Raw genomic sequence first — 13,346 nt, 5'->3', positions numbered from 1 at the left:
AAAGTAGCACATGGGTGTTGTTCTCTCTCTCTCTCTCTCTCTCTCTCTCTCTCTCTCTCTCTCTCTCTCTCTCTCTCTCTCTCTCTCTCTCTACTTATCACAACGCATCCCATGTCACTCTTACCTCCTCCACACACTGTTTCCCGGAGCCTTCAGGTTTTTTGAGGGGAGGCAACACCACAGGGAAGAGGCACATTCTACTAATGAGGCGAGCGAGGCCGCACGCTGTCTTCAGGAGGTATGTTACTGTAGAAGGGTTCCTCTGAGTCCTGTACAGGCTGCGACACCGTCACCCGGCGTGCTGTGAGATCAGGCAGAATTTCGTAATAGATTTCCTGGTGTTCGTCTGGAATGAGTCCCTGTCCGGTGGTGAACGGCGGGTTGCGGTTGGGGACGGCTGGCTGAGACTGGAAACTCACCTCATATGCTGCAAGGAGTTATGCTGACTGAGTACAATGAGAGACAAAAGCAGAAAGAAATGACTGAAGAATGGGATGAAATGAAGGCGCGCGCGCACACACACACACACACACGCAACTCATGTAATGTTACAGAATTCCTCTTCCGACGGACCACCACTAGCGCCACTACCACCATCACCACCACCACCACCACCAGCCCTGCTGCTGACGCCGCTATGATTACAGTGTCCCGTGTGGATTCAAGACGAGAGGGCGTTCTGGAGGTCAAGATAGTGGAGGATGTTGTGTTAGTAAAGTAAGACCGCGGGCACGTGTCCAGCAGTGTGTCACGCAAGGTTCGTACAATGAAGGTGATGTTGCAGCGTCGAGGCTGGTATTTCTCTGTCCACCTGAAAGGGCCGTAAGCCACCACCCTCAGGTTGGTGGCCCTTCTCATGGCTTTACTGGTCCTGCACCACTTTCGGCATAAATCAGTTTTAAAGCTGAAGTAAATCTCTTCCATGGTAATCCATGTCTGCACATTGAATTGCATCCACGTGCCATCGCGCGGATAGCAATCCTTAGCGGCGAACCAAGCTGATTGGTTAGTACCGTCACTTTCCTGCACATAAAGACGGACGCCCTCAAAGTCACTTTCAGGCTTCACAAATAGATTAATGAAGCCTGAATCGCCTTCAATTTCCACGGTCTTGATAACTTGTGCTTGTCCTTCCTTCACTACTGTGTCGGCATTACAGTCCAGGGTCAGGGTGGGGCTTGTTGCGCCTCCAGAACTGAGCGCCACAATCAGTAGCAGCAGCGGCAGCGGTAAGACACTCCCCATGACAGTGTGTGTGTGTGTGTGTTTGAGGGAGGAAGTCAAAAGGGCGTGACAGGAAGCAAAGACATCCTATGAGTGTCGCCACGGTTATTCCTTGGAGAGACAAGACAGAACGGCTCAAGGCTTCTCCCCGCCAGCCTCTCCCTGCCTCAGCATGCTGGCGGCACACGGGGGGACTCGCGGCTCCATATAGAAAACGAGAAGAGGGAAATGTTATTGTAAGGAATGAACAGAGAGAGAAGCAAACACCAGAGATACCACAGTGATTTACTGAGGGCAGATGTGGGAGTATGGCCACTTGGGGAGGGGGAGGGGAAGGACATTGTGAGTATATCTTGTGGAGAGGATGAGCGGAAGGGTGTTGTCCGAGTGGGGCCTGTGGAGGAGGGGGAGAAGAGGGGAGGTATTGTCTTACGCGCTGTCAATCCACTATGGCAAGTTGCCTTTATTACCCACTTTTGTTGCAGGGTCACAGTGATGAAAATTAGCAGAGTGTGTGGAATCAGGTCTCAAAGTGTGGTCCCAGTTCATCAGTTTGTTAGTCATTCCCGAAGACAATATAGCACGACCTCTGAAACCCGTAGTAGTACAGGTGACAGGTGTCGCTACTGAGTAATTACATGGCCCAGGAGTTGCAGAATGTTTACTGCTGGTGACTGTATACCTCCTTATGTCCCCTCTCCTTCCCTCTCCTTCCACTCTCCTTTCCCCTACTCCCTCCTGCCCTCCCTTCTCACGCTTCCTTTGTTATATATTAATTTATTAATTTTCTATCACGCTAATCTTTCCTATTCTATTCCTGGTCCTTTCTTTTCTTCCTCCCTCACCATCGCAGCATTTTGTATGTAGGTAATACTTTATTTTGTGGCATTATGATAAAGCTGAAATCTTCATTACTAGCATCAGCACCATCACTACTGACATCAGTATCATTAAGAGTGTCATAAGAACATAAGAACATAAGAAATAAGGGAAGCTGCAAGAAGCGACCAGGCTTACACGTGGCAGTCCCTGTATGAAACACACCTACCTATTTCCATCTGTTATCCCCATCCATAAACTTGTCTAATCTTCTCTTAGAGCTCTCTAGTGTCCTAGCACTAACTACATGATTACTGAGTCCGTTCCACTCATCTACCACTCTATTTGAGAACCAATTTTTTCCTATCTCCTTCCTAAACCTAAATTTTTCAAGCTTGAACCCATTATTTCTTGTTCTACCCTGGTTGCTGATCCTAAGAATTTTGCTTACATCTCCCTTGTTATAACCCTTATACCACTTAAAGACTTCTATCAGGTCCCCTCTTAACCTACGTCTCTCTAGAGAATGTAAATTTAACCGCTTCAACCTCGCCTCGTAAGGAATACTCCTCATCCCCTGTATAGTCATTCTCCTCTGTACTGATTCTAATAGACCTATATCTTTCCTGTAATGTGGGGACCAGAACTGCACAGCGTAGTCTAGATGAGATCTGACCAGCGCCAAGTATAACTTTAATATTACTTCCGGCCATCTACTTTTAACACTCCTAAAAATGAATCCTAGTACCCTATTTGCCTTGTTTCTGGCTTCTATGCATTGTTTCCCTAGACGGAGTTCAGAGCTAACTATAACTCCTAAATCTTTCTCGTACCCTGTACCTACCAGAGTTTGGGTGTTTAATGCGCAGCTGTGTTGGCTGAACTGACATACAGCTGCGAGTCGTGGCTGACAAACAGCTGTGTGCCACTGTGGAGTCGTCAGTGGGAGTAAGGCAAGGCTCGCCATCCAGCTGTCTAATGTTTGTGATTTACATTAACCAGATGATTCGTATGGTGAAGGAACAAATAGCAACTGATGGCTTCTTGGGTGCACTGCGCGCGCTCCTATTGGTGGGCGATACGGTAATTCTTGCAGCATCTCAGGATATGTGTATCAGGAAACTCAGAGTTGTCATCAATTATTGCAATGATTATGGAATTGTTCTTAACGAGAACAAAACTAATTTTTTTTTGGTTATAAATAGCACTCACTGTGATAAAGTTCCATTAAAGATCGAGGGACACGTTATTAAGTACTGTGACAGATACAAGTATTTAGGAGCCTGGTTTACCGACAGTGGTTGTATGAAGGACGTGATGTCACTACACGAGGCAAAGTGTCAGTCAGTCGTCAACAAATTTTCTATATTTTGTGCCTCGAACCCTGATATGCCTTACTGTTATAAACGACGTGTGTTTGACGCAGCTGTGTTGGCTAAACTGACATACAGCTGCGAGTCGTGGCTGACAAACAGCTGTGTCACTCACCAGTCAGTACAATAAACTTATGATGTCTCTTGGGCGTGAGAAGTAACACAAGCTCAAACTTACGTCATGCTGAATCGGGAATTAAGCCAGTTTACCATACTGTCTGTGTCCGACGGAAACGTTTCTTGGAGAGGAAACTGACTCTACTCGACAGAAATTAACCATTTCATGTTGTATTTAGTTTATGCAGAGAAGTTAACACCCCTGGTTATAAGTTCATCCAGAGTGCCATACAGTATGACAATCACATAAATCCTCTTGACAGAATAATTAATTTAATTACCAATAAGCCAGAAGACGCAACAAAGTATCACACATATAAAACAATATTGAATTCTAGTCTTGGTGTCCATAATATTTATTCAGATTACATATATATATCCCTAATTTTACACGTATGGCGTTTACTAGAATTCGACTGATGTTTCATGACTTAAAGATCGAGACCGGCCGTTGGAGTCGCATCCCGCGGGACTTGCGCGTGTGTTCATGTGACGGGCAGGCAACACAGACTGACCAACATGTACTGCTGGAGTGCGTACTGACGAGACAGGTCAGGCAAAAATATATGGTAAGCAAACAAAATTTAGGTGAGTTATTTAATGAAACAGAAGACGTAAATGTTTTGTGTAGGTACGTGTATGAAGTGTTGAATAGTTATACGACCTAAAAAGAAAACAATACTTAATTAGAGCTACCTATTGTATTAATATTGGTCAAATTGTGTTAGACGTTATGTTGAGTTCTGTATCTATGTTAGTTACAGTAATACTGCTGGTAAATGTTTGCTAATGTTGGTTACTTTGCATCGCCTAATCTTAAACAATACTTAGGTGAAAGTGTTTTTACTTATGTTTGTAAATGTATGATTCTTTATTTGGACCATAGGGAATTTTGTACCTTTCACTTTACTGTATGAATTTTTCTTTTTTTTTGGTCAAAAAAAATAAATAACTATCATTCAGGCACGCTGTGTTTGCCAGGTGTGGCCTGAGTGAGCGTGTGTATCAAGCAAGCATGCTGTGTTTGCCAGATGTGACCTGAGTGAGCGTGTGTGTCAAGCAAGCATGCTGTGTTTGCCAGGTGTGACCTGAGTAAGCGTGTGTATCAAGCAAGTATACTGTGTTTGCCAGGTGTGACCTGAGTAAGCGTGTGTATCAAGCAAGCATGCTGTGTTTGCCAGGTGTGACCTGTGTAACCGTGTGTATCAAGCAAGCATGCTGTGTTTGCCAGGTGTGGCCTGAGTGAGCGTGTGTGTCAAGCAAGCATGCTGTGTTTGCCAGGTGTGACCTATGTAAGCGTGTGTATCAAGCAAGTATACTGTGTTTGCCAGGTGTGACCTGAGTAAGCGTGTGTATCAAGCAAACATGCTGTGTTTGCCAGGTGTGACCTGTGTAAGCATGTGTATCAAGCAAGCATGCTGTGTTTGCCAGGTGTGATCTGAGTCAGTGTGTGTATCATGCAGGCACGCTGTGTTTGCCTGTAATAAGCATGTGGTGACCCCATGCCACATTATTATACTGTATTACGAAAGAGGAAAGAAGATAGAATAAGAAGAAAGAAGGGAAGGTACAAAGAATAAGTAAAAAAAGAAAGAAGAAATGGAGAAGACGGATGAAATAGAAGGAAACAAGCCGGTCACTGGAAAGGAAATTCACACCGGATATCAAGAACGAGGGAACCCTGGAGAAGAAAAAAATCTGGACAACAAACATGACACAGGACACACGCAGGACACAACAACATGAAGAAGGCCATGAACCTCCTACGTGAAGGCAGCCTGGGACAAAAGGATGTAGAGGACGAGGCGGAGAAAGCGACAGAAAAGGGAGAGTCGGCCGGGAGGCGATTGAGGCACCAGAAGGAAAGGTTAGCCTATAGAAAACTATCAACGCCCACTTAAACTCCGCCTCCAAGTTGTCCCCATACCCTGATTGGCGTTCTGTGTCAAGTACTACGCCTGTGAGCAGATCACATGCGTAAATGAGAAACGTGGATAGTAGACATGTTAAATCCTTTGAAAATTAAAGTAATTTTCAGAAGGAAGTGATGCTGATAAATTGTCATGTGTGTTTTCTAACTGAACGTTAATTGCATCGATTGAATATTAGCTATGTTTATGAATTTGATATTGTCTGTGATCTTGCACAATGATTGCATTCATCATTGAACATGATAAAGAGACAAACTGACACCAAATAGCTCTGAATTAATTAAGATGAAAGCGAGTAAGAATTTTCATGGTGGCTTGCAGAAATGTAAATAGTATTAATTAATCAAAACATGAAAATCTGATAGGCTCTGAATTCTACAATCTCGGTCACGAGATTGTGTGCATTGACATAAGACGCCAATACGTTTGAGAATGCAGGACGCCAAGTCACTCACGGGCTCAGTAAATCTAAACACCCTTAAAAATCCCAATCACTTCGACTGAAGTCTGTAATAATTGCAGTGCGCATTGGCCTAAGACACTGCTATGTTTGAGAATGCAGGTCCCCAAGCCACAGCCCTAGACACACACCACATAGTACTCGTACAGTCTAAGTTATACGTCTCGCCAGGAAGAGATCAGGTGTTAGCAATCCCGGACACTGCTCCCCTCTCCCCAACAAAGGGCATCTGGCAAAACATCTGAAACTACTCGACCCCAAACAAGGTTGTGTTTCGTGGGTGAGGCTGAGAGGGGGATCTCGTGTGACGCATGACGTGGCCCATGTGTGGTGACTGGCATGCTGCTATGGCGAAGGAAGGGCTGTGGAGAGATGTAGGAAGGGAAGGGGGAAGTTTGGCATGCTGGTACTGATGTGTGGCGAGGGAAGGGGGTGTAGGGAGGTGTGAAGAAGGAAGGGTGCATGGGAATGTGATAGGCGATAAGTAAGTGGCTATATGCATTCTCTTCACATTAGCATAACTGCTACAGCATTATCAGCTTAGCACCACCTCATTTAGGACGCCTCGCCTGGTGCCAAGCACAGGCCGTCCCTTCCTTGTCATCAGCCTCACTACCCCGGCCCTTCTTTCCCCGCAGCCTCATTTCCTTCCTTTCTCTCGTCCCCTCCTCATCATGGGTCCCTCCTTTTCTGCATACTGTCTCAGTCTTTTCCCTTTTGTCCCCTCTCATCCCTACCCTCAGCCTCTTTCCTTCCTTCCTCTCCTTCGTCCCCTCCACACCCTTCCCGGTCCCTCCCATATATATACCTATTAGCTTAGCCTTTCCACACCCACTTTGCCTCTCTTCCTGTCCTTATCAACCCCTTCCCTACCTCATCACTTTCCTTTCAGTTTCTTTCTTTCTCCTAATCCTCTCTCTGTGTTTCTGTTCCTCTTTCGTCTTTTCTCACTCATCTCTCTTTCCTTCCCCATTATATCCTTATATTCCTTACTTATTTTTCCTTTTCTCTCCTCCCTGCTTCCTCTTACTCTTACCCACCCTCCTTTCCTATCCCCTTTTTTTCTTCTGTGCCTATTTTGTTCTTCTACACTTGGTTCACTAGTAGTAAAAATTAAAATAAATAGATACCGTCGATACAGCTTGACTCATTTATTTTTTTATCTCCTATCCTTATTTTCCTCCCTTCTGTTCTTTAGTTTCCTCTGTGATTCGTTTCTTTCTCTCCCATCCTTACTTATCCTATCATTGCCTTCACTTTTTTCCCCTCCCTTTCCTCTCTTCCTCGTCTCCTTTCTTTCTTTTCTTTCTTTACCTCCTATTCATTTCCTCCTGCACCTGCTCTCCTTTCTTCCTGATAGTATCATTAGTTTCTCTCCTCCCTCTCCTCTTCCTTCACTCTATTTCCTTTCTCTCACCTTCCCCTCTTTTTCTTCTTTTCGTACCACACCGCCTCTTTTTCTTCCTCATCATATCCTTAGCTTCTCTTCTCTCTCATTTTCCTTCATTTTTTTTCTTGTCCTTTCTTTCCCTTTCCTTTCTTATCATTCGTCTCCTTCTCTTTTCATCCCTTACTTCTACCTCCCTTCCATATCCTTCTTTTCCTTTCCTCTCACCGTTATATTCCCCTTCTCTCTCATCCTCTATTTCTCCTGTCTCTCTTTCATATGTTCTCTTATCTTTGTTTCTCACTGTCATCTGTCTCCTTTCTTTTTTCTCCAAGTCTTGTTATCTTCCCTATTCCCTGCCTCCTCCCACCTCTATTAACCATTACCTTGCTCCCAGCTATTCTTATTCCCTCTCCCTCCTCCTTACCTTCCTTTTTTTTTTCCCCTTTCCTTTCCTTACCCTTCACTAACAAGTTGAACTTTTCGCTAGTAAACATTTTTTTTTTTTCCATAATCACCTACGACATTTTAAATATACTTTTCTACTTAAGTCTTTTAGGTAGTTTCGTTGCCTAGAAAAGACAATATTGGTTTTCTGTGTCCGTGCAAAACAATTTTTCACACTCCTCTGAATGATAGAGGAAGACTGCAACAGTGAAAGACTAATGGGATACTGTGTTCCATTGTAAAAAACACGTTGGTGTTCCCTAAGCACGATATTCCCAAAATGCTTCCTATAAATGGTAAAGTTTTGACGTACGAGTACAGTCATGATTAACTTTTTCACTGGTATTTGTCACATTTTCTTTAATCACAGACTACTCTAAAGCATTTATCATGTTTTCTACAGCTGCGTCTGAGCAAAATACTGGCTAGACAATAGATAATCTTCTCTTTTCATCACCTTTTCTTTCTTGTAGGTGCTCTAAAAGATTATATGCATTTCCTTTAGCATTGTGAATTGTTCCATATCGCACTGATAGACTTAAGAGAGTGTGTGGCAAACTTTTTAAACGCCTCTTCTTTTGTGGGGAAGACACGCTAATGTCATTCACAGTTAAAGTATTATGCCAATTCGCTGCTCCTTCAATAATTAGGAAATTTTGTAGCTTTGATGCGTTACAGAATTTCACATCTTTTTTTTTTTTTTATGAATATTCGAAGTTCCGAAGCTCTAACGGACAACAGGAATGTAAATATTAATCATTGCAGTGCAGTGGCTTCGAAAATCTCAGTTATTTAATATTTACTTGTTTATTAATGTATTAGGAAGATCAGACAAGTTTCCTTCCCCCCGCCCTTTTTTTCGTTACTAAAACTAAGAGGAAAAAAATCACTCATGATGCCGTTCTGAATAAATAAATCAATTAAATACCTAATTAATAGTAAAAAAAATCCTTCATTTTGAATGTCCAGGTAGCAATTAAAAAAAAAAAAATCCGTATAGGTTAAATATATCGGTTAAATGTCTAAGTAACGCTCGAAAGTCTTAGTGAGATACCAAACAGTGAAGCACACACACACACACACACACACACACAACAGCAGTAGTAGTAGTAGTAGTAGTAGTAAAAGTAAAAATTTCTATTAAAAACCAAACAGCAAAACACACACACACACACACACACACACCATCCCACATACAAACGGATAACCAAATAAGAATTTTACTAGCAACTTCCCTCACAACACTCAGGCAACACACAGGCAACACTCATGCAACACACAACCAACACTCAGACAACTCTCAGGTAACACACAGGCAACACTCACGCAACACTCAGGCACCACTCAAGGTGGGTTTATGGTAGGGGTGGAGGGGGCATAATCCCTATACCGTGTGAAAGATAGCGGGAGATGTCATGAGCAGGAAATATAATAAAAAAAATTTGTGTCTCTGTAGACCCAAGGATAAAATTTAAGAACAGCTTATAGGGTAACAGAGAAAACAGTGTCATTGTGGATCAGGCGTCCTTCCCATCACCTAAAAATGAATCAAATGTGCATGACATCACTTCTTTCCCAAACCCGTCGCGGCACACTCCCTCCCTTCTTGCCTTCCCCCTTCCCCCCCTTCGTTACTTACCAGACACCCTCCCTCCCTGCCTCTCTCCCCATTAATAAGTTCGATGACTGCTCTTTGATGAGACACCTGCGTATTGTCAAGCAGGTCCTTGGCTTATAAATTTCTTGTATGATTCTGACTTTATAATCTGTAGACTGTTATGATATGCTCCAAGAATTTAAAAGGTAGACTACACTAAAAAGAATGTAAATGCTGCAAGAAGCTATCAAGCCTATACATGGTACTCCTTTTTAACAGTGATTCCTTATTTGAATGGTTAAGTGAGTGACGGACTGGTCAATGACTAAGTGACGATTGGCTAATTTTGGCGCTACAAGAATACACTTTTATTTTAAACACTTTAAACACTTTAAACACTTTATTATGTTTGTCTGTAATACATATATAAGCTTAAGGTACAATTAATTGAAAGACAAACAGCCCCTTATGAAGCACAAGCTTTTTGGGCACACTTAATATCTACTTAATACTGAAATGTAAAACAACACTAAACTAAAAATCTAATTGAAGAAAATGTAAAAAAAAAAAGATTAATAGCAATGACAAAAGATTTAGGGATAAATTTTACTTTATTCTATCCATTTTTTTTTCATATTTTATGATGAAAGAAACTAATAAAAGGCACAAAGCGCTCGGTTTGTCTGCGACAGTGAGAAGTTAATCTATTTGGCACAAAAACTGTTTGCCACACTCCATAACGTCACAGAGGAGCAAGGATTATTGTGCAGAGTCCCACGGAGATCATGATAACCACGTGAATGCAAGAATATCATCCTAAACTTACCATCCACTGATGATATTCGGCACATTACTCAGGTAATCAAAATATGGTACTAAAAGTGTTAATACTGAAGGCACAACAACCTCATGTCAGTAATAATTCAATTGTTATAAAAATAATAATAATTGTTACAAAGGATCTACTCTCGAGCATCCCAACAAAAGTATTATGGTGAGAAGTTTTTTGTCTGGTTTGGAAGATGTAAATAGGAGGTTCATGTATTGCACGATTATTGCAGTAAAAAATTACTGTCTGATGCTAATCTCTTTCTCTCTCTCTCTCTCTCTCTCATATGTATATCACATACTTACGCACACTGTGTGTGTGTGTGTGTGTGTGTGTGTGTGTGTGTGTGTGTGTGTGTGTGTGTGTGTGTGTGTGTGTGTAAAAGTTGGATGATATAGAAATACATTTTTACTTAAATCTTGAAAGTATAATGAAATATTTCCTATAAGACATAAGAAATAAACATTGAGAATATTGCACATATTCATATTTCAAGAACCAATAAGGAAAAATAATTGCAGACAGACAAATGCCCAGAAATAGTTTTACCCAATCATGTTGGAATACACATAACATTATATACTCACACCAGCTCCTGCATGCAAGGTTTGCTTATTTGTGTAATGCCAATTACATATACAGAAAAGCACACACAACATGGATTGATGACACACAAAGTACATACTTCCATACTGCCTCAGTAAAGATGGCCATTTATCTGGTACTCTGTGCTTGTGTTTCACAACACATCTTGCTTGAAATTACTAAAACATGATAGATATCTTGTTATAGAAGACATTCCTGTTATGTGCATTTATCACATACACCATGGTATTTCATCATCAAGCAAAAGGTGTGGCTAGCAGCATCAGCTCAGTAATTGCTTGCTTAAAGACACCCTGTGTTTTCTCCTAATGACTAAAATACCTCTGAAAAAGCACATGTATGTACCTTCTGGCATTTGTGAGGAATAAATGCAGCTGAACCCCAGCAGGGTGTGTATGACTTTTCTTGCTGCACACACAGCAACAAAGGTGAGAAGCATCACAGGGTGTGGGCAGCATTGTGGTGGGCGCAGATTTTGTTTATATGCTTTGAGCTGAGAGTCACCAGTGCTGCACTCTCCACTTCCTTGCAATGAACATACCAGGGATTGACTTCCTCATCAGGCTAATGGTTCCTCTTGTCATTAGCTTCCTTGCTACACACTGAGCAACGATATTGACCCTGAGTGGCGTTGCTTTAGTTCAGTGTTTCGAATCTGTTTGGCACTTGAGCAATACACAAAGGTCTGCTTAATGTGGAGGGATCTGATGAATGCAGTAAGACACATTAAGACTTCCAGTAAGACAGTAAGACTTCCGTAACACATTTGATAAGGTTCTTCACAACAGGTTGATCTAAAAATTGTGATCACATGGAATAGGAGAATGCTTATGTGCGTGGGTAGAGGGCTAGCTTTCAGACCGTAAACAACGCATTGTTTTAAATGGAGAAGCATCAATTTGTCTTAACATAACTAGTGGTGTGCCTCAAATGTCAGTATTGGAGCCAACACTCTTCATGATATTGAGTGTTGTGTGTGTGTGGCAATGCACAACCAGTTTTAAGATCCCTATTGACATTGTTTCTTATCATACCTCTGCTGAGTTCACAGAGGCAAGTTTTTTGTATTGAAGACATGTGCTAATTATGTATGTGGGTCACTGCATGCAATTTGGTGTCCTGCCTTATGTCTCCCTCCTAGGTCTGCAATACTGCATGTGGTGGTAACAGAATACATGGAAGGCTGTGATGGTGGAGTGACAAGCAGTTAAAGACTGTTAATGTAGTACACAATGAAAACATGTGATACAACTGTTACATTATGCATTATTATATAGTTTATCTTATAAGTTTGTATCAACCTTTTTTGTTGTTATAACTTGTGGTGAGGTCCAGCAGTCCTCCTTTTCCCACTTTTTAGGAGGGGAGAGAAAGAGTGGTGGATGACACCACTCCTAAGGAAGACACAACTTACCATAGTTTAGATGTACTAAAAATTTTTTGCACACTAAATGTTTACTAGTGAAAAGCTTTACATAATATATATATATATATATATATATATATATATATATATATATATATATATATATATATATATATATATATATATATATATAAATTGATAGATAGATAGATAAATAGACAGATAGATAGACTGATTGATGGATATATACAGTGGTCCCTCTTGTTTCAGTTTGGCAATAGGTTTGAACTGGTACCAACACCCAAACTGGCACATCAGATCCACTTTTGGTGCGCCACTCGCTGACATAACAGAACAGTGTCGATACAGTTTGTCATCAACATGCATTCAGTTTGATTTTAGTTAACCTTCCAACAGCCATCTTACTGACTGCTTTTTGTTGCAGTTGACTACACCTTTGATGTTTGGCACCAAGAGTGCAGCCTCTACAAGTGGTGGAGGGTTGAGGGAGCCAGAGGGGCACAGACACTTGGGTATGGATGACACTGGTTTGGGTGCCAAAAATTAACAGTGCGCCTACACAATTACCACACTCGCTCCTCTCACCTGTCTTAATTAAATGGTAAATGACATCTGTCATCTATTATCGACTGTATTCTGTATTGCTGTTAATGTTTCATGTATAATGTCTTTGCTTTCAAATGCAAGTCAAAAGGGTGAACCCAGGCCTTGCCAAAGACTAATGTATAATTTTCCCATTTACAGTACTATTCACGTTTAGCAAATTTCACTTTTGGTGTTGGATTGGCTACACTAATTAAACTGCTAACAGTGGAGGACTACTGTATATATAATAATAATAATAATAATAATAATAATAATAATAATAATAATAATAATAATAATAATAATAATAATAAAAAGTAATGATGATAAAGTGTAAGACATGTTCATTAATCCAATTCTCCAACATTGAGGAGTGAGTGAGGAGGCACATTTGTGTGTCATTAGGGAATGCAAATGATGATGTTCCAAGGACATCAGCCTGTCCTGGTCCATGACATGAGAGAGAGAGGGAGTGAGAGAAGAGGAAAAAAAGGACTCTCTGTCTCTTTCTCTCAGAGTTTCCATAACATACCACTGCTCTGGTGTTTAATTTCATGAGTTGCTAAAAACTAGAAATGTGAATG

This window comes from Scylla paramamosain, chromosome 7, assembly GCF_035594125.1.
Source record: "Scylla paramamosain isolate STU-SP2022 chromosome 7, ASM3559412v1, whole genome shotgun sequence".
Lineage (NCBI taxonomy): Eukaryota > Metazoa > Arthropoda > Malacostraca > Decapoda > Portunidae > Scylla > Scylla paramamosain.
The sequence above is the reverse complement of the archived record's forward strand: the minus strand, read 5'-3'. Positions refer to the sequence as shown.